Source organism: Rhinopithecus roxellana, chromosome 6 (assembly GCF_007565055.1).
Source record: "Rhinopithecus roxellana isolate Shanxi Qingling chromosome 6, ASM756505v1, whole genome shotgun sequence".
Classification (NCBI taxonomy): Eukaryota; Metazoa; Chordata; class Mammalia; order Primates; family Cercopithecidae; genus Rhinopithecus; species Rhinopithecus roxellana.
This window is the reverse complement of record NC_044554.1, coordinates 18,262,133-18,285,166: the sequence shown is the minus strand read 5'-3', so window position 1 is coordinate 18,285,166 and position 23,034 is coordinate 18,262,133. Positions and strand designations below refer to the sequence as shown.

Here is a 23,034-nt window from a genome sequence, read left to right as displayed (position 1 = left end):
GAGATCCACGGCTCTCCCCAAAGCTGTCAGACAGAGTCGTTCGCGTCTGCACCGGCCCCCGCTGTTTCCCCTGTTGGTCTTCAGCTGTGCGCTGTCCCCAGAGGTGGAGACTACAGAGACAGGCAGGCTTCCTTGAGCTGCTGTGAGCTCCACCCAGTTCAAGCTTCCCAGCGGCTTTGTTTACCTACTTAAGCCTCAGCAATGGCGGGCGCCCCTCCCCCAGCCTCGCTGCTGCCTTGCGGATAGATCGCGGCAGACTGCTGTGTTAGCAGTGAGGGAGGCTTCGTGGGTGTGGGACCCTCCCGGCCAGGTGTGGGATATATTCTCCTGGTGTGCCTGTATGCTTACAGCGCAGTATTGGGGTGGGAGTTACCCGATTTTCCAGGTGTTGTGTGTCTCAGTTCCCCTGGCTAGGAAAACGGATCCCCTTCCCCCTTGCGCTTCCAGGTGAGGCGATGCCTCGCCCTGCTTCAGCTCTCGCTGGTCAGGCTGCAGCAGCTGACCAGCACCGATTGTCCGGCACTCCCTAGTGAGATGACCCCAGTACCTCAGTTGAAAATGCAGAAATCACCGGTCTTCTGTGTCGCTCGCGCTGGGAGTTGGAGACTGGAGCTGTTCCTATTCGGCCATCTTGCTCTGCCAAAAACAAACTTTTTTAATAAAACAAATGTGCTTTGATTATGGACAATTTTTTATTATTAATAAGAGAAACTAAATACACATTTTACATCAGGAAGCCACATTCAGTAAACACTTTTTGTTTATAAAGACACCTTTAATCAATACATAAAATTATCTCAAAATATCAACAATTAGTCATTGTTGCAGAACTCTAAAGAGTTGGCATAATTTAGAATACTTGCTAATTGCTCTTTATAGTTGTCCAGATTGAGCTCTCAATATAAATATCATGAAGCTTATTAAGCATTTAATATAGAAAAATTCGGTATTTTGAGATATAACGTGATATTATTACTGTTATGCTGTTACTGTTCTGTATATGAGAGGTTTATAGCCTCTCCAAAAATGCTTTGTATTTCATCCATTTCATTTGTCATTGAGCAAATACCTATGGAATAACTACTAAGTATCAGGCTCATCTTTCTTATAAAATTTTCATTGTAGGGGATGATGGCAATAAACAAGTAAATACATAAGTTTAGATAGTGGTAAGTGCCATGTAAACAAGTAGAGTATGAGAATGGTGAATGATGACAATGGAGTTGTGGGAGATAGGGTGAGGAGTAATATTTGAGCAGAGATACGAACCGCATAAAACCAGCAAAGGGAAAGTAATCGTAAACATGATAACAAGAGTGAGGGATGAATTTGTAGCAGCTTCTTGGTAGATTTGTATCATGCTCATGAAGAACATGATTGCTATATCTAACTCTTAGCATGCTGATAAGGTGCTAGTTGTTCAGATGTATAACATGTAGAAGAATGGTAGTGATTTATTGAGATTCTGTTTCTGAGAGCCGCTTGTGAAAGTAATCAGTGATAAGTTCCATATCATTCCAAGCTTTTGCAATTTAATCATGGACTTGTGCCAACAATATTTGCATACAAATTGTCCTTCAGTGTTGTATATAAATAATCCAAGTCATATGAACTGAAAAGCATGATACTAAAATGAAGTTTTGGGAACTCTATTCCGAAGAAGAATCCTGAGATTTCTGTTCTAATTTTCACAGTACCTCCTGATTTTAAGTGGAAGATAAAATCAATAATTTGAGAAGGATATGCCATGATAATGCCATTCCCATTAATATGGTAGATTCTCTCTTCTGTTACCTTCTTTTGTATTCATCCACCCAATGTCTGCTTAAACACCTGCTATGTACATGCATTTAGCATGTTTGCATCTGCTTTCTTATTTTCAGTCCCAAATGCACTATGTGTTAAAACCAAGGAACAAACAAAAACAAACAAACAAATAAACAAAAACAGAGAACTATGTCCCTGTGTCCTGTCAGGTTGCCACACCCTTAAAAACAAAGTGAAACAAAATACCTCCTTGTCTCAACATCTAATCTGTGTCAATGTTACCATCATTTTCTCAATCACCCTGCTATAAATTTTGGCAAAATTGTTTGCTTGTTTTATTTAAAGGAATGCTTCATGAATTTGTGGGTCATCCTTGTGCAGGGGCCATGCTCATCTTCGCTGTATCATTCCAGTTTTCTATGTGTGCTGCCTATGTGAACACAGAAATCTTGGCAAAATTGTTGATTCTTCCCTCACCAAATCCAAATCTATTTCAGTCACCGACTCCTGGATACCATGTTTCACTTCCTCGAACATTAAACTCAGCCTTTTGCATATAAGGTTAGAACCTACACTTGAAATAGGAGTTCAAGGTCTATCGTTGGGCCCAGTACCCATGGAGGATGTGACATATTCCTCAGTGGGGGTGGCTTTGAATGAGGCATTCAGTTCCTCAGAGGCATTGAATGAGGAGTTTAATGTGCCACTTGCAAAATAAACTAGGTAATAATAATATTTTGGGGATATGCCCTTTTCTGTGCCCATCCTTCTTCCCTCTCTAGTTGAGAATTCCTAGCACAGCTAAGAAATTGCTTGGCACAAAAACAAGAGACCAGAGTAAACATTACATCTCTGCTGTGTGAGTTTAGGCATCATGTGTGTATCTATGTATATGCACGTGTGTGTGTGTCTATAAATATATATATATATATATATATATATATATATATATATATATATATATAGAGAGAGAGAGAGAGAGAGAGAGAAAGATGGAGTCTCGCTTTGTCACCAGGCTGGAGTGCAGTAGAGCGATTTTGGTTCACTGCAGCCTCCGCCTCCTGAGTTCAAGCGATTCTCCTGCTCTGCCTGCCGAGTAGCTGGAACTCACCACACTCAGCTAATTTTTGTATTTTTAGTAGAGATGGAGTTACCATGTTGGCCAGGATGATCTTGATCTCTTGACCTTGTGATCCACTCGCCTTGGCCTCCCAAAGATATATTATTTAGTGTAATATTTTTCTTATTGTCCTCTCTGCCTTGCCACCAAGGCAACAAAAATTCATTTATAATGAAGTTTGTAGCCTCCAATATTTTTCTTGATTTTGAAAATTATTCTTGGGTAGTCACATGATTTTTTAAAAAATTATTCTGTATTGACAATTTATAATTCTACATATATAGATTACAAAATGATGCTATGATTTATTAATACAAGATGGAATAATTAAATCAAGCTAATTATCATATCCATCATCTCAAATACTTACTTTTTGGTTGAGAACATTTGAAATTTACTCTCTTAGCAATTTGGAAATGTACAATACACTGTTGTTAACTACATTCACCATATTGTGCAGTAAATCTAAAAGAAAAAATTCTATTTCACTGAGATTTTGTACTCTTTGATCATCTTTTCATTCCCACACCCCCCTACCCTCTGTAACCACCATTCTACTCTTGGCTTCTATGAGTTCAGTTGTTTTAGATTTCACATACAAGCAAAAACATGTAGCACTTGTCTTTCTGTGCCTAGCTTATTCTACTTAACGTAATGTTCTCCAGTCCCATCCATGTTGCTGCAGATGACAGGAGTTCCTTCTTTCTAAAGGCTGGATAGTATTCGATTACATATATATAATATTATATTTTATATATTTTTATATATTATATATAAAATATATGTTATATATTTTTATTTATGCATATAAAATATGTAATATTATATATAATATATTATACATTAAATATATTATAAATATATATTAAATATATATATAATTTATATATATAATATTTTCTTCATCCATTCACCTGTTGATGAACACTTAGGTTGATTCCATGAATTGGCTATTGTGAATGGTGCTTCAATGAACAGAGGAGTATAGATGGCTCTTTGACAATCTCATCTCAAATCTTTGAGTAATACCCAGACATGAGGTTGCTAGATCATATGATAATTCTATTTTTTTAGAAACTCCATACAGTTTTTCATAACAGCTGTACTAATTTACATTTCTGCCAGCAATGTACAAAGATTCCCTTTACACCACATCCCCACCAACACTTATCTTTCGTCTTTTTGATAATAGCCATCCTGACAGATGTGAAGTGATACATCATTATTGTTTTAATTTGCATTTCTGTAATGATTAGTGAATTGAGCATTTTTTAAATATGTCTTTTGGCCATTTGTCTTCTTTTGAGAAATGTCTGTTCAGCTTTCCTGCCTATTTTTTTTTTTCTTTTTTCTTTTTTTTCGGAGACAGTCTTGCTCTCTCTCCCAGGCTGGATTGACGATCTTGGCTCACTGCAACCTCCACCTCCGGGGGCTCAAGTGATTCTCATGCCTCAGCCCCTGAATAGCTGGGACTACAGGCGTGCACCACCACACCACGCTAATTTTTTGTATTTTTAGTAGAGATGGGATTTCGTCATGTTGGTCAGGCTGCTCTCAAACTGCTGAGTTCAGGCAATCATCTCACCTCAGCCTCCCAAAGTTCTGGATTACAGGCATGAGCCACCACACCAGGCTTCTTGCCCATTTTTTAATTGAGTTGTTTGTTATCTTGCTATTGAGTTGTTTGAGTTCCCTATAAATTTTGCGTAGTAACCCCTTATCAGATATATGGCTTGCAAATATTTTCCCCCAATCCATGTGTTGTATGTCCACATTCTCGCTTCCACGTGACATTTTTTATAAAAAGTTATTGTTCTTAAGTACAAATCGTAATATTTCAGTAAAAGTGAAAGTTACATCAAAGACATATTTTCAGTAGGCTTTCCTTGCAAATAATTGAAAGGATGAGCCAAAGTTGTTTAAGACTGCATCCTCCAAATATCCTTTAATAGGTTTAAAAATTACGGACAACTTTGCATGTAATCAGGGAATGGGGGCAATAGAGAATATATTTGATTAATTCTGTATTCTTTATTTTTTCCCCATATTTGGCTCAGTCTTCCTTGCATTTCTAGAGGCAATGTAGCCTCAGATGTCTAAAAGTGAATTTTTAGGAAATATTAACTGATAAACTTCAGGTATGGATAAGTGAATGCACTAATCTATAGCAGTATGCCTGGTAAGTGTATAAGTAGTCCCTAAAACACTAATTGGAAGATGCTATTTTATAATTCAGTAAAAGTCAATTATAATATTATTCACTATCATAGTCCTTGACTACTACTTCCTGCTTGACTCATATACTTCTCTCATAACCACTTGGCAACAGGAATAAATAGCTTTCTTTTCCAGTTTATAATACTTGTAGGTCTTTCCACCATTTTCTTTTCCACTGAAATCTCTGACATTGGTATAGGTTCAGTCTCTCCAACTTGATTTCTGCTTTTCATTTTTCTATTTCAGATCAGGACCTTGTCTTTCAGTGGTGAGAGTGATAACAACCTAGGACAAGACTGATAAAGAAATCTTCCCATATCCTTCCTCTACCAACGTTCTAATTCTTTTTACATAAACATACCCAATGGCTATTGTATTCCTCCTTATTGCCCATCCCCATCTGCTTCACTAACAAATATGTACCCATGCATGCATGCACACAAATACACATTCTATTCCTTTTTTAAAAACTTATTTTAGGTTCAGGGGTACATGTGGGGGCTTGCTGTATAGGTAAATTGCATGTCACGGGACTTTGGTTTACAAATTATTTCATCACCCAGGTAATAAGTATAGCACCCAATAAGTAATTTTAGATCTTCACCCTTCTCCCAACCTCTACCCTCAAGTAGGCCCCAGTGTGTGTTTTTCCCTTCTTTGTGTCCATATACTCAATGTTTAGCCTCCACTTATACATGGGAAAATGCAGTATTTGGTTTTCTGTTCCTGTGTTAGTTTATTTAGGATAATGGCCTCCCACTCTATCCATGTTGCTGCAAAGGATATGATCTCATTTTTTATGGCTGCATAGTATTCCATGGTATATAGGTATCACATTTTCTTTATCCAGTCTACCATTGATGGGTATTTAGGTTGATTCCATGTCTTTGCTATTGTGAATAGTGCTGTGATGAACATATGCATGTGTGTCTCTTTATGGTAGAATGGTTTATATTTCTTTGGGTATATACCGAATAATGGGATTGCTGAGTCAAATAGTAGATCTATTTTAAGTTCTTTGAAAAATCACCAAATGGCCCTTCACAATAGTTTAACTAGTTTACACTCCCACCAGCAATGCATAAGTGTTCCCTTTTCTCCACAACCTCGTCAGCATGTTATTTTTTTAACTTTTTAAGAAGAGCCATTCTGACTAGTGTGAGATAGTATCTCATTGTGGTTCAATTTGCATTTCTGTAATCATTAGTGATATTGAGCTTTCTTTTCATGTTCTTGTTGTCCACATATATGTCTTCTTTTGAAAACTGTTTGTTCATGTCCTTTGCCCACTCTTTCGTGGGTTTGTTGTTTTTATGCTTGTAAATTTGTTTGGGCTACTTACAGACTCTGGATATTAGACTTTTGTTGGTTGTATAGTTTACAAATATTTTCTCCCATTCTTTAGGTTGTGTCTTTACTCTGTTGATAGTTTTTTGTTTTGTTTTGTTTTGTTTTGTTTTGTTTTGTTTTGCTATGCAGAAACTCTTTGGTTTAATTAGGTCCTATTTGTCAATTCTTGTTTTTGTTGCAATTGCTATTGGTGGCTTTGTCTTGAAGTCTTTGCTGGGTTCTATGTCTAGAATAGTATTTCCTAGGTTATCATTCAGGGTTTTTATAGTTTTGATTTTAGACCTATGTGTTTAATTCATCTTGAGTTAATTTTTGTAGATGATGTAAGGAAGGGGTCCGGTATCAAACTTCTTCATAGGGCAAAACAGTTAACCCAGCACCACTTATTGAAAAGGGATACTTTCCCCATTGCTTGTTTTTGTGGATATTCTCAAAGATCCGATGATTGTAGGTGTGGGGAATTATTCGTAGTCTCTCTTTTCTGTTCCATTGGTCTCTATGTCTGTTTTTGTATCACTACCATGCTATTTTGGTTAATGTAGCCTTGTAGTATAGTCTGAAATCGGGAAATGTGATGCCTCCAGCTTTGTTCTTTTGCTTACAATTGCCTTGGCTATTGGAGATCCTTTTTGGTTCCATATGAATTTAAATGTTTTTTTCTAATTCTGTGAAGAATGTCATTGATAATTTGATAGGAATATTATTAGGGATGTAAATTGCTTTGGGCAGTATGACCATTTTTGCAATATTGATTCTTCCTGTCCATGAGCATGGAATACTTTTCTATTTGTTTGTATCATCTCTGATTTATTTGAGCAGTGCTTTGTAATTTTCATTGAAGAAGTATTTCACCACTTTGGTTAACTGTATTCCTAGGTATTTTATTCTTTTTGTTGCTATTGTGAATGGAACTGAAGTCTCAATTTGGCTCTCAGCTTGGATGTTGTTGGTGTATAAGAATGCTACTGATTTTTGTACATTGATTGTATATCCAGAAGCTTTGTTGAAATTGTGTGTCAGATCAAAGAGCATTTGAGCACATACTTTGAGGGTTTTGAGGTATAGAATCACATCATCAACAAACAAGGATAGTTTGGTTTCCTCTCGTTCTATTTGAATGTCTTTTATTTCTTTTTCTTACCAGTTTTCTCTGGCTAGGACTTTTGGCACTATGCTGAATAGGAGTGGTGAGAGAGGACATCCTTTTCTTCTTGCAGTTTTCAAGGGGAATTCTTCCAGCTTTTGCCCATTCAGTATGATGTTGGCTGTGAGTTTTTCATAGATGGCTTTTATTGTTTTGAAGTATGTTCCTACAATGCCTAGTTTGTAGAGAGTTATTAAATGAAGGGATGTTGAATATTATTTAATGCCTTTTCTGTATTTATTGAGATAATCACGTTGTTTTTTGTCTTTAGTTCTGTTTATGTGATGAATTACACTTACTGATGTGTATATTTTGAACAAAACTTGCATCCTAGGGATGAAGCCTACTTGATCATGGTGGATTCGCTTTTTGATGTACTGCTGGATTTGGTTTGTTAGTGTTTTGTTGAGGAATTTTGCATCTCTGTTCATAAATGATATTAGCCTGAAGATTTATTTTTTTGTTGTGTGTGTCTCTGCTAAGTTTTTGTGTCAGAATGATGCTGCCCTGATGGAATGAGTTAGGAAGGAATGTTTTCTCCTCATTTTTTTAGAATAGTACCAGCTCTTCTTTAAACATCCGGTAGAATTTGCTGGTGAACCTGTCTGGTCCTGAGCTTGTTCTGTTACATAGGCTTTTTTTTTTTTTTTTTTTTTTATGACTGATTCCATTTCAGAATTTGTTATTGGTCTGTTCAGGTATTCAATCTCTTCCTGGTTAAATATTGGGATGGTATATATTTTCAGAAATTTATTAACATTTTCTAGGTTTCTAGTTTGTTTGCATAGAGGTGTTTCTTTAAGGGGTTTGTATTTCTGTGCGGTCAGTGTCCCCTTTGTCATTTCTGAATGTGTTTTTTTTTTTTTTTTTTTTTTTTTTTGGATCTTGTGTATTTTTAAACTTACTAGTCTAGCTAGCAGTCTATTTGTCTTATTAATTCTTTCAAAGAAGGTTTGTGTTTTGTAGGGTTTTTGTGTCTCAACTGCCTTCATTTCAGTTCTGATTTTGGTTATTTCTTGTCTCCTGCTAGCTTTGGATTTCATTTCCTCTTATTTCTCTGGTTCCTCTAGATATGATGTTGGGTGGTTAATTTCAAATCTTTCTAACTATTTTGTGTGGGTGTTTAGCACTTTAAACTCGCCTCTTATCACTGTTTTGGATGTATCTCAGAGATTCTGGTATGTGGTATCCTTTTTTCTCATTAGTTACAAATAATTTCTCAATTTCTGACTTGATTTTTTATTTACTCAGAAGTCATTCAGGAACAAGTTGTTTAATGTCCATTTAATTGTACTATTTCAAGTGATTTTCTTAGCATTAATTTCTATTTTTACTGCATTTTGGTCTGTATTAGTTCATTTTCATGCTGCTATGAAGAAATAAAAGAGACTGGGTAATTTATAAAGAAAAGAGGTTTATTTGACTCGAAGTTCCACATGGCTGCAGAGGCCTCAGGAAACTTATAATCATGGTGGAGGGCACCTCTTCACAGGGTGCCAGGATAGAGAATGATTGCTGAGCAAATGGGGGAACCCCTTATAAAGCCATCAGATCTTGAGAGAATTCACTCACTATCACAAAAACAGTGTAGGGGAAACTGCTCCCATGATTCAATTATCTCCACCTGTTCCCACCCTTGACATATGGGGATTGTTACAATTCAAGATAGGATTTGGGTGGGGACACAGAGGCAGCCATATCATTCCATCCCTGGCCCCTCCCAAATCTCATGTATTCACATTTCAAAACACAATTATGCCCTTCCAACAGTCTCCCAAAGTCTTAACTCATTCCAGCATTAACCCAAAAGTTCAAGTCCAAAGTTTCATTTGAAGCAAGACAAGTCCCTTTCACCTACAAGCCTGTAAAAGCAAAAGCAAGTTAGTTACTTCCTAGATACAATGGGGATATAGTCATTGGGTAAATATACCCACTTCAAATAGGATAAATTGGCCTAAACAAAGGGGTTACTGGCCCCATGCAAGTTCGAAATCCAATAGGGCAGTCATTAAACCTTAAAGTTATAAAATAATCTCCTTCAACTCCATGTCTCACATGCTGCCCTAATGGAATGCCCTAATGGAATGCTTTCACAGGCTGGTGTTGAGTGGCTTTTACAGACACATGGTGAAATCTGTGTGAATCAACCTTTCTAGGGTCTGAAGGATGGTGGCCCTCTTTTCATAGCTCCACTAGGCAGTGCCCCATTGGAGACTCTGTGTGGGGGCTCCAACCCCATATTTCCCTTCTGCACTGCCCCAGCAGAGGTTCTCCATGAAGGCTCCACCCATGCAGCAGACTTCTGCCTGGACATCCAGGTGTTTCCATACATCTCCTGAAATCTAAGTAGAGGTTCTCCAACCTCAGTTCTTGACTTCTGTGCACCTGTAGGCCTGACACCACCTGTATGCTGACAAGGCTTGGAGCATGCACCCTGTGAAGCAATGGCCCAAACTGTGCCTTTGCTTCTTTCAGCCACAGCTGGAGTTGAAGCAGCTGGCATGTAGGGCACCATGTCCCAAGACTGCACAAAGCAGCAAGATCTTGGGACCAGCCAATGAAACCATTTTCCCTCCTAGGCCTCTGAGCCTGTGATGGAAGGGGCTGCTGTGAAGACCTCTGGCATGCCCTGGAGACATTTTCCCCATTGTCTTGGTGATTAACATTTGGCTCCTCATTACTTAAGCCAATTTCTGCAGCTGGCTTGAATTTCTCCTCAGACAGTGGGTTTTTCTTTTCTATCACTTTGTGGGGCTGCAAATGTTCTAAACTTTTATGCTCTGCTTCCATTTTAAACATAACTTTCAGTTCCAAAACATATTTTTGTGAATACATAAAACTGAATGCTTTTAAAAGCACCAAAGTCACATGTTGAATGCTTTGCTGCTTAGAAATTTCTTTCACCAGATACCCTAAATCATCTATCTCAAGTTCAAAGTTCCACACATCTCTAAGGCAGGAACAAAATGCCTCCAATCTCTTTGCCAGAGCATAGCAAAAATCACCTTTATTCCTGTTCCCAACAAGTTCCTCCTCTCCATGTGAGACTACCTCAGCCCGGACTTCATTATCCATATGACTATCATCAGTATTTTGGTCAAAGTCATTCAACAAGTCTTTAGGAAGTTACAAACTTTCCCACATCTTTATGTCTTCTTCTGAGCTCTCCAAACTGTTCCAACCTTTGCCTGTTACCCAGTTCCAAAGTTGTTTCCAAATTTTTGGGTATCTTTACAGCAGCACCCTACTCCTGGTACCAATTTTACTACATTAGTCTGTTCTCATGCTGCTATAAAGAAATACCCAATACTAGGTCTGGCTCTGTGGCTCATGCCTGTAATCCCAGCACTTTGGGAGGACAAGGTAGGTGCATCAACTGAGGTCAGGAGTTTGAGACAAGCCTGGCCAACATGCTGAAACCCCATTTCTACTAAAAATACAAAAATTAGCTGGGCATAGTAGTGCATGCCTATAGTCCCAGCTACTTGGGAGGCTGAGGCAGAAATGGCAGCGAGCTGAGATCCCCACTGCACTCCAGCCTGGGTGACAGAGCAAGACTCCATCTCAAAAAAAAAGAAAAAAAAAGAAATACCCTAGATTGGGTCATTTATAAAGAAAAGAGGTTTAGTCAACTCACAGTTCCACGTGGCTGGGGAGACCTCAGGAAACTTACAATCATGGTGGAAGGCACCTCTTCACAGGGCAGCAGGATAGAGAATGAGTGCTGAACAAATGGGGAAACCTCTTATAAAACCATTAGATTTCATGAGAGTTCACTCAGTATCACAAGAACAACATGGGGGAAACTGCACCCATGATTCAGTTATCTCCACTCACGTGGGGATTGACACATGGGGATTGTTACAATTCAAGGTGAGATTTCAGTGGGGACACAAAGCCAAACCATATCATGGTCTAAAAGTGTGGTATAATTTTGGGTTTTTTGCATTTGCTGAGTGTTGTTTTATGCCCAACTGTTTGGTCATCTTTAAAGTATGTGTCATGTGCAGATGAGGAGAATGTACATTCTGTTGTTTTGGGGGTGGAGAGTTCTGTAGCTGTCTATTAGGTCCATTTCTTCAAGTTTTCAGTTAAGGTCCTGAATATCTTTGTTAGCTTTATGCCTCAATGATCTGTCTAATACTCTCAGTGGAGTGTTAAAGTCTTTCATTATTATTTTGTGGTTATCTATGTCTCTTTGTAGGTCTCTAAAAACTTGCTTTATATATCTGGCTGTTCCTGTGCTGTGTGTGTATATACTTAAGATAGTTAGGTCTTCTTTTGAATTGAGCCCTTTATCTTTATGTAATGCCCTTCTTTGTCTTTTTTATGTGTTAGTTTAAAGTCTGTTTTGTCTGAAATTAGAATAACAACCTCTGCTTTTTTTCTGTTTGCTGTTTGCTTGGTAGATTTTTCTCCATCACTTTTCTTTGAACCTATGGCTGCCACGGCATGTGAGATGGGTCTTTTGATGACAGCATACTGTTGGGTTTTGCTTCCTTATTCAACTTGCCACTCTGTGCCTTTTAACTGGGGCATTTAGCCTATTTACATTCAAGGTTAGTGTTGATATGTGTGGATTTGATCCTGTCATCAGGTTGTTAGCTCATAATTATGCAGAGTTGTTTGTGTGGTTGCTTTATAGTGTCACTAGTCCATGTACTTAAATGTGCTTTTGTAGTGGTTGGTAACAGTCAGTCCTTTTCATATCTAGCACTCCCTTCAGGATCTCTCATAAGGCAGGTCTGATAGTAATGAATTCCCTCAGCATTTGCTTGTCTGAAAAGGATTTTATTTCTCCTTCACTTAGAAAGCTTAGTTAGACCATATATGAAATTCGTGGTTGAAAATTATTTTCTTTAAGAATGCTGAATGCCCCCAATCTCTTTTGCTTGTAGGGTTTCTGATGACAGGACTACTATTAGTCTGATGGGGTTCTCTTTGTAGGTTAGCTGACCCTTCTTTCTAGCTGCCTTTAACATTTTTTCATTATGACCTTGGAGAATCTTGTGTAGTATTTTGCAGGGGTTCTCTAAATTTTCTGAATTTTAATGTTGACCTCTCTAGCAAAGTTGGGTAAATTTTCATGGACAATATTCTGAAATATGTTTTCCATGTTGCTTGATCTCTCACCCTGTCTCTCAGGCATGCCAATGAGTCAGGGACTGGGTCTCTTTCCAGAATCCCATCTTTCTCAAAGGTTTTATTTATTCTCCTTGCGGTTATTTTTATTTTTATTTTTATTTGACTGAGTCATTTTGGAGAGCTGGCCTTCAAGCTGTGAGATTTTTTTTCCTCAGCTTGGTCAATCCTGTTGTTAATACTTGCGATTGCATTATGAAATTCTTGTACCATGTTTTTAAGCTCTATCAGATCAGTTTGTTCATATTATGGCCATTTTGTCTATCAGTTCCTGTATTGTTTTATTGTAAACCTTAGATTACTTGAATTGGGTTTTGACTTTCTCCTGTATGTCAGTAATCTTCATTCCTATCTATATGCTGAATTTTACTTCTATCATTTCAGCCATCTTAGCCTGGTTAGGAACTGTTGCTGGGAAACCAGTGTGGTCATTTGGAGGTAAGAAGCCACTTTGGCCTTTTGAGTTGCCAGAGTTCTTGTGCTGGTTCTTTCTCATCTTTGTGGGCTGATGTTGCTTCAGTCTTCGAAGTTGCTGACCTTTGGATTTTTTTTTCTTCTATCCTATTTGATGTCCTTGGGGAGTTGATTATGGCATAAGGTGGGTTCAGTTAACTGGTTTCATTTTTGAAGGATTTTAGGGGGCCAAGGCTCAACTCATAACTCCTGAACTGTGTGCTCTAACTCTAGGGGGCCAGTATGGACCCCAGCTTTATTCTGTAGCCCCTGGATGTTAGGAACCTAACTCACTGGAGGGGTCTGAATTGTTTCCAGACAGCTGGTTAGAACTCTCTGATGGGTGGTTCCAGCCTCAGCACTTCATAGGGCAGTGGCAGCAGGATTGGTCCTCATTTGTATATGCCAGCAGCAGCGGCAATGCTGCAGGTTGCATGGCTGAGTATTGATGGGTACAGATGTGCTGGCCTTTGTTCGGACACTTGCAGTGTTTGCAGGGCACCACTGTGTGGAGATGCACGGGGCCTCACCAGTGTCTGTGCATGCATTTGCATGGGCAAAAATGTTAGCACAGGCATGTGGCACTGGCAGGCATGGGACTGTGTGTCCTGTGTTCACGCATTAATGTAGATGGCAGCTGCTGGTGGGGTTGGGGGCAGATCAGTTGGTCTACTTTTGTAGTTTCGCACCAGTCGCAATGTTGGCATAGGGGTGGGGTGCGGGTGGATGTGGAGCTGACAGTTTCCAGTTTCCATGCTAGCCAATGCTCCAACAGCAATGGCAGCACTGTTGGGGGGTGTTGGAGAGTTGGGGTTCACTCACACTGGCAGCTGTGTCACAGCATGGTGCACACACATCTGGCAGGAAAGGAAGGCAAGGTCTACCCAAGCTTACATGCCTCAGCAAAGCAATGTGGGGGGATGGTTGTGGACAAGTGCGTGCCAGCAAAGCAACTCAGGCGAGACTGTGGTAACAGAAGGGCATAGGTGGACAGGTGCATGTCTGCAGGGAAACTCTATTGGGGCACTCTACTGGAGCTGTCTACTGGTCAAGTACAGTCTGTCAGTGCAGGAGCTATGATGCATGCCACAAGGATGCCACCACAACCCGGGCTTCTGAGGCTGTACTGGAATCAGGCCTAGCTGGGGTCACAGGAGAGGCCAGCAGACCAAAGGTGCTCTGGTTGGATTGGCCCAGTGTCGTCAGCAAGACCATCCTGCAATGTTCAGGTCCAACAGTTTTCTTAAGCCTTAAGTTTCCTATGGGTGCAAGGCAGCCCTGGAGGATGGGCATCGCTGGTAGTGCTCCACTCCAGATGCTCCCACACCAAACTCTCTGGGTTCCACACTGGCTGGAGTTCTGCCCATACTACTTCTATAAACAACTCTCTCTGTCAGTTCAATTGTCCATGGGGGGGGTCATGTAGTCTCCTGCTGGCAGAATTCCAGGGACCCCTGGGGAGAATAGTTTGCTCCTTGCCTGCTCAATCCCCGCCCCTTCCCCAGAAGTCATTGGGGGCTAGAAATAACTCCCTGTGCAGGGTTCCCTGCTTCCTGCCCCTTTGACCCAGTATCTGTGTCTTCCCTCTCTCCATTTTCAATGGATCTTCCCTCTGAGGATCTGCTAGGAGTATGCCAGTCTTCCCAATGTCCCCATCTCTCATGGGGATGCTGTACATGTATAACAACAATGCGTTTCCAACATACCACAAATTGTGCACTTCAGGTGCCTAACGAATGAAAAGATTTATAGGTGGGCCAAGGACGTAATTATAATACACAACATTTTTCTGCAGTAAAAAACCATTCTGCATTCCAAAATAAACCTTTAGGACACATTCCTCATTTGAAGTCAGTCTTGTAGCATTTGGAATCATGAGCCTATAATTGTTATAACTTAATTAGTACTGATCCATCACAACTCAGACTATGGAGCCTATATTAGTCTGTTGTTTGGAATGAGATTTGCAAAGGAATTTATTTGTGTGGTCATTGTAAAATTCAATCAAAAATAAAACTGGAGTTTCTTTTTTGTTGATTTGGGCAAGGTGTTCTGTGTTGTGATACTTTTAAGGATAAAGTCATTTGGAGTGAACCATGTATTGTACCAGAGCATTGGAGAGTTTTTAAGTTTCAGCAGTTTAGGAAAAAGAATTAGAGGACTGACCTGGCTTTTAAGAATTTATTTTAATTTTTCATTTTTATAGAGATGGGGTCTCATTATGTTGCCCAGGCTGACCTGGAACTCCTGTCCTCAAGTGATCCTCCTGCCTCAGCCTCCCAAAGTTCTGGGATTACAAGCATGAGCCACCATATGCCTGGCCTGACCTGGCTTTATAATTCTCAAAATGCAAAATAATGTCAAATGTTTTTCAGTTGACTTGGGGATACAGCTTCCTAATAAAAACTGAAACAAGTTTAAATATTCATTGTTTAAATATCATTTACATGTTCACTTTTAGTTTTATGAATGAAGATATTTCAAGCATACCAAAGTATGAGCATGTTCTTTTGCTTTTTTATCAATGTGGATGCATTCTTAAATTGGACTTATCAAGAACAAAAACAACTGTGAATTTTTATCATTACATTTTAAAATTTTTATACTGAAACTTGGCGTAAAGTTAAAGAGGCAATAAACTGAGACCCTAAGAAGGAAAAGTTTTGCCTGCTAAATTATGTAGATATTTTGGACAATAGTGGCTTTTCTTCACTTTAACAATCTTAGTAAATTTTTCTGTAGAAACCTTATACCTATGAGGTTTATGAATCTTCAATAATTTTAATTTCATTTATAACTATCCTAATAGATTGCTTTTCACTTTTCACTTTGAGTGGTATATATCTCTGGTATTGAAAAAATGGATTGAATTTAGGTTAGATTATTATGTCCCTTTTTTCTACATATATTTTTCCTTTCATTACGCTGAATTTGTTGTGACTTCCTGCTTTGTATAAAGAACATCTAATTTGCAAGAGTTAGATAATCAAAGAAACTAATAGGATATACCCTGTTATTAGACCGAATTAGCCATCTTGGTACATTATTAAAATTTTGATACACTTGAGATTGTTTCAACTTTGGGCTCGTCGTTCATATTTTCAGATGATAAAATTTCAGGTACCTACTATGATGCCTGGCATATACTGAGAACTCATCTTCTCTTCTCAATGGGAAGAGATATCATTAACTATAGGAACAACCTTAACATTTAGTTTGAGACCAAGGCTAATAATGAAAAATGAAACTCAATAATAATATGCCATCTGTACAATGGTAGGGGAAAGGAAATAATAAAAAAGCGATTTTCAATAGAGCTGGAGAATATTATAAACCATTTACATTTATCTCTGTCATTTTCTCTGAAATAGCAATTATTCTCTCCAGTTTTACATCTTCTAATGACCTGCAAATGTTTAATATATTTTGTTGTCTTTCTTACTATTCCATTTCTTATACAAAATATGCAATACCATGAAGATTTTGAAAAAACAGCACAGATACTAAAGTATAATTAAAAAGATTGTCTATACTCTCTGATATTATTAATGAAATATTGAAGGGATAGAAATTGTCATATAAGTAAAAATTTTCAGCTGTGGAAAAACTAACAAACCAGGGCATCTTCAATGAGTTTTATGGCTTTTGTATGTGTATTACTATTCAAAATAGGCAAATTGGGAATTATTAGGGGAAGGAGAATTTTACTGACTCATAATTTATAGACTGTCTAGTCTAGATCAAATGCATGCAGTGATTTTGTGTAGTACTCTGGCCACTTGAAAATGAGATAGGCCTCTAGATCATCAGAAATCAAAGACACAATTTTCTACCTAAAAAGGGAACGGAGCCTGTTCTGGCAGGCTAGATTAGATATGTCTGTCACCTGTTTTGTGTCTGTGGCTCTTAGCAGAATCAATCAACTTTCTTGTGATTTATTTCTTCATTTTTGAGGTGAGCCAAGCAGAAACTATTTTTGAAAAAGGAACTTAACAACATAGCCCTATAATACTTTCCTGTCTATTCCTCAACTTATCCACCATCCAATAAATTAACATAAGGTACATTTGCAGTTACTCATGAAAATATCTTAAAGCATATGGATAGATTTCCTTCTCTTCTAATTCCTCACAGACTGCTTTGCTTAGCTACGTTCCTACTTATTTGTTGAAGATAAGATCTGAAGTCAGTTGTCTACTGATGATGTAAGATTCCTGGATAATTGCACAACTAGAAAACAATATCAAAAGGAGATTATTCATAGTTTTATTTCTTATGGAGTATAGCTAATTTGCAAACTATAAGTAAACAGTAAAATAATTTGGTTGTCTGGTTGCCAAAAGAAATCCCAAATTAAAAGATGTTCTTAATAAATATTTTATAGGGAAACATAAAATTCAGACCTAGAGGAGATGTTATTTGATCCTACACCCATTGTTATGGACTGAATGTTTCTCCAAAACATTGAAATCTTAACCCCATGGTGATTATATTAGGAGGTTGGGGTATTTGGGAGGTAATTAAATTGTGAGGGTGGGACCCCCGTGAATGGGATTGGTACCCTTATAAAAAGAAACATTGTTTTCTTCTTGGCCATGTGTGGATACAATGAAAAGATGGCCATTTCCAAACCAGGAAGAGTACCCTTACCGGGCACCAGATCTGTTGGTTTAATCTTGAACTTTCTGCCTCCAAAAATGTGAGAAACAAAGATTAGTTGTTGAAGCCACCTAATCTATGGTATTTTGTTATAGCAGCTTTAAGTGACTGAGTCACCCTCCTTTTATAGATGAGAAAAAAATGAGATCCAGAAATGATTTGTGCAAGACCACTTAATGAACAAGTGTTGGGGTGGTAATTAACACTCAGTTTCCTGATTGAAAATGTAGTGTTCTTTCTACTACATAATTTGTGATTTATTTATTTAGCATACATTTCATGGCCTTGTGTGTCAAAAAGACATTGCTTTAGACGTGGGAGAAGATATAAGAGGGGAGTAGATATAAAATGCATAGGAAACACTCTCTGCTGGGGAGCTTTTAACATAATAGAAAATATAAAACAGGTCCACAAGTTACTGTTTGGCCTGTTATAATGTGTGAAGTACTAAAGAGAAATGAGCAAGATATGGAAGTTCAGAGCAGAGAGAAGACTTCTGGTTCAAAGAATATAGGAAGGCCAACTACAGAATAATTTTAAGCTGAAGGTTGGATAGAAATTCCATGGATGATAGCAAAGGGAAGGCATTCTTATCCATAAAGTTTTATCAGTTGCAAACAACAAAAGGAAAGTTGGAGAAGCTGGCCAGAAAAATACAAGAACAGGATAATTCTGCATGTCCAAGAGGGAGAAATTATGGGTAATTTCTTCAGAGTGTCACTTTCAGGATGAATGCAGCTGCATTCACATTCTTTGGACACTCTACTTCTATAGCCATTTCCTGGAAGAATCATTTTGATTGACTAAGTAAGGGCAGAGTAGCTCAGCACAAGGACCCACCACATGTACTGAATGATCTAGTTACTCAATAAAAGAAAGAGAAAGAGAAGGAAAAGAAAAGAAAAGAAAAAGGTGCTTCTACCAAAAGAACGTAGTACAAGATAAAGAACAAAGTTGGATGCAAAAAGTAAAGCACAAACTAAAATTAAATATTCACCACCGTATTTTGTGGAGTGTGATTGAATAACAAACAAAAATAAACAAGATGATTAGAACATTAGAGTAGCCTGCTTTGACTGAAGCACAGGATGAATAGATGACATCAAAATGACCCAAACCCTGGTGGTCATGCCCACCTTTCCCCTCTCTACTTAAACCCTACTATCCCAGTTAGTGAACTGCTTTCTCCAGTTTACACTGATAAAAGTTTATAAGATACATGTTCATTCCAGAAGCAGTAGATTCAAGGTGAGGGGAAAGTTGAGCTGATGGTCATGTCTGAGTGAGGGATGGCACTACTTTGCTAGATGGGACTGCTAGCAACCAGACCCCATGGGACAAACGTTATAGACGCTAGCATGTTTCTCCCTCAGATTTTGAAAGAGTGGTATTTGCTACAAGGCTGGGGCTACCAAATTGCCTTAAGGAATATGCCAAGGAGATTATGTCCCTCCAATCCAAGCAGCATCTTCTTCCTTTGTTTCCTCAGTCTAGGTATTCAAGCAATAGAAATGACAAAGCAGTCAATTTCTACTGAGGGCGCTCCTGAAAACGATGGAAACCTTAGAAATGCAGACCAGTTTTGAATGTTGGCACTTGGTGTTTTCTCCTCAAATAGACCGTAGATGTTGCTCCCTAGTGCTTCCCTCACTCCCCACCCCACCATTGTTGTAAACCTAGCACCATACTGTTTGTGTGAACTTCACTTTCCTCGTTTGCAATAGGAAGAGTTTGAACTGAGCTCTATTCTTAAGTTATATTTTGATGTTAAGTTCAAAAGCTTGATTGGGGTCATGTTGAGAAAGGATTTGACTGCTTTGTACTAAGAAGTTTGGTCTTCAGACTATACAGCATGAAAATTAGGTACATGTTTTTGGAATTGTAGGCTTCAAATCCCTTCCAGCTCTCTCATTTACTAAAACTGTCATTTGAGAAGGCATTTAATATTTGTCTACAGTCTTATTTTTTAAAATACAGGAAATAAAAACTTTTTCACATAACTAAATAAAATTAAGTCAATAGCTATTCAAATATAATAGCAAGTAAGAGCCATTGATTTTTTTGAAGGAAAAAGTACAAATGGCTAAAACATGCAACGAGACGTCAATGCTGACAGTGCTCTCCTCAAGAAAACGATTGATGTGTGCGTCCTATGAACTACCAAATCTAGGTATCATTAACAAATGATAGAGGAGAAACTCTACACTGAAAGTAAAATAAAAAATTTATAACTATGGAAAATAAGATAGCAAATTACTTATTTATTTTAACAATAAACATTTATTGCATACTTTTTGGAACTCTGTATTTTTTAGCTTGCTTTAAAAGGCTAACTTATAAATCTGAAATCAGATCATCTTGAGCCTCAGACTCTACTTTTTCAGGACATCATTGCCCAATGTCTGTTGTTTAATTCCTCTCTAATTGAAATTTCTAATTAAGGATAAATATGCCTTTATACATATGTATGTGTATGTGTATACACTATATATGTATATACATATCACACAAACATATAACACATGTGTATACACACATACTGTACCTATACATACATGTGTTATACATCATATATACACACATACTGTGCATATACACATGTATTATACAAGTGTATATGTGTATATATTCATACACAAAAATATATGTGTATATATACATATGTGTATAACATTTATATATGTGAGTATATATATGTGTGTTTTAGGATCATGTACAGTTGTTCAACTATATTAGTTTTAAAAGAATACTCAACCATAACAGTTTTTTTAATGAGTGTTTACTTTTTCTCTATGTAACAAGAAATCTTAAGATAGTAGTTATTGACATTGTTTTTAGCTGTTTAGTAAAGCCATTAGGGTTGCAGGCTGTTTCTAACCTCTACTCCAGTATCCTGAGCATGGTGAGTTTTTCCATGTGCTTGTCACTTCACTTCATGGTCAGACTATGGCTGCTACATCTCAGATATTATGTCCATTTCCTTCTGGGCTAGGTGTCAATGGCCGGAACATAGCTGCTAGAAACTGCAAAGGCAGTTAAGAAAGTGGAGAATGATTGAATGACTTTCCAGACCACTGTGATCCATGTCCTGAGGCTCAGCAGGTTTCTGCCCAAAACTAAATCAGAGCTCTTTTGAAAGGAAAGAATAATGGAAAGAATATCGGGTAGGCAACTAGTAGAATTTGCTGTAAGAATACTGGATTAATAAAATTGCCTCACTTGAAAGATGCTTATGATAAGTTGTAAAGAATGATAAAGCATTTGGGAAATAGGAGGAAAGAGAAATCCTTCTAAAACAAAGGGCATTGTATGTGAAATTTTGTTATAATTTATGACAACTTATTTTAATTAGTGAAGTAAATTTTATATTGATTCTTAAAAGTTTTGACAGGTCCTTCTATGAAAAAAAAGATACAGTCGTTGAAATGAATAAATAGACTTTTTTGTTGTTTTCTTGGATAGTTAACTTTCAAGAAATGTAATTCAGTGTATCTGTAGTAAAGGAAAAGAAAGATTTAAACTGTTGATATATTTTTAGGGATAAGAATCATCCTGAACTACAAAATGCGAACTTATCCACATTACATTAGGTGACTGATTCTGGCTTACCTTAATAAAGAGACTACATCTGTTGTTCTAGAGTTGGCATTTTCTTAGGATGCCAGAAAGCATCTCATAACTTGGTATATCTCACATATTAGATTGAAAGAAAAGGAGAAGGAAGAGGGGGTGCATTTGCCAAAGGACCTGTAGCCTTAGAATCCGGCAGAAATGACAGCTGAGAACAGTCGTGGGCATGATGCTTACTCAGTAGGTGTAATAAATTAGCAAGGGTAAGCAAGTATTGCTGACTGGAAAAAAAAATAAAGAAGAAAAAGAGAATTTCAGGATTTCTAAACTATTAGCTACTTCAGTGTGGTGCCAGCAAGTCCAAGACACGTGGAAACACAGGGCATTTGAGATGTAAATAATGGGTAATTGTTGCAATTGGGTAATGGCAGTTTCAAATGACTTTTATTTCTGACTGCTCTGCTTCTTTGGCTGAGAAAATGGATTTGAATTTGGAAAATTATATGTTCAATCATTCCGGATGTAATATTTATATACACCCAACAAAAAATGTTTTCCTTTCATGTCATTTGATTTCCACTATCATATTATATTGGGTGGAAAAATAGATTAAGAGACCATTTGCTCAAATATGAAAGAAACATCATCTGGAGGGTAAGAATTTTGACAGTTAATTCAGTTGAAAATGATATCTTGCAGTTAAAAATGGCATCTTATTGAGACTATACCTGCAGATTAGGAGGCAACTGAAATGATGGATTTTGAAAACTTTAGAAATGTTACAATGTGTGAGTCTATTAGCTACTGTTTGTGTCAAAGCTCTTTGTTTTGCATATATGCACACATAATGCTAGCTTGTGTGATCATGGCAGGGCAAATAGATTTATGAATTCTAATTCTGAGATTCAAAAGGATTTGAAGAGAATATAATTTTATGATTATTGCAGATTTCCAGTTTCCTCTATCTTTAATTGTTTGTCTTGGCTCGATTGCCCTAGTATACTTGATTGAAATAATAAGAGTTTCAGGAATCCTTACTTATATTTTTACTGGTATTTTGATTTATAATTAATTCTTTCCAGTACGGAAATAGGAAAGGTTTTAAGATAAATCTTTTTAAGTTAACAAGTTATCTTTAACTATCAAGTTAGTATTTGATAGATCTACATTATTGGTTTTTTAACTATAGCCCAGTTTATTTTTTATTAGATTTTAAGGGTAGTCTCAAAACTGTTTGTATTGAAAAAAGGAAAAAAAACAAAAACAAAAACAAAAAAACCCTACCTTCTTTCAAACCTTGTCTCTTGTTAAAAACATTTGTACATATACTACAAAATAAATTACTTTTATTTATTGCATAAAGGGATTAAATCATTAATATTTGTGTAGGTTTTTCTTCTTTAACTTTTTATACCATCCTACTTAACTAAATCTAGAGCAACTTTCAGTAACTTAAAAATCTTTTCATAAATAAGCCAGTCACAAAAGGGCAAATATTATAGATTCTACTTATATGAGGTACCTAGAGTAGTCAAATTTATAGACAGAAAAGTGGTTTCCAGGAGTTGGGGTAGGGTGGAATGGGAAGCAATGAATAAATGAGTAAATAGTC

The 23,034-nt window shown here is 37.4% G+C and overlaps 1 protein-coding gene and 1 non-coding gene across 3 annotated transcripts in view; one reads left to right on the top strand and one right to left on the bottom strand.

The window, feature by feature from the left end:
- MAGI2 (membrane associated guanylate kinase, WW and PDZ domain containing 2) overlaps positions 1-23,034 on the top strand; it is a 1,518,597-nt gene that overhangs the window by 460,986 nt on the left and 1,034,577 nt on the right. The window lies entirely within an intron of this gene.
- On the bottom strand, positions 2,104-2,209 carry LOC115898410. Its single transcript, XR_004058148.1, has one exon. It is a non-coding gene; the product is annotated as a U6 spliceosomal RNA (small nuclear RNA).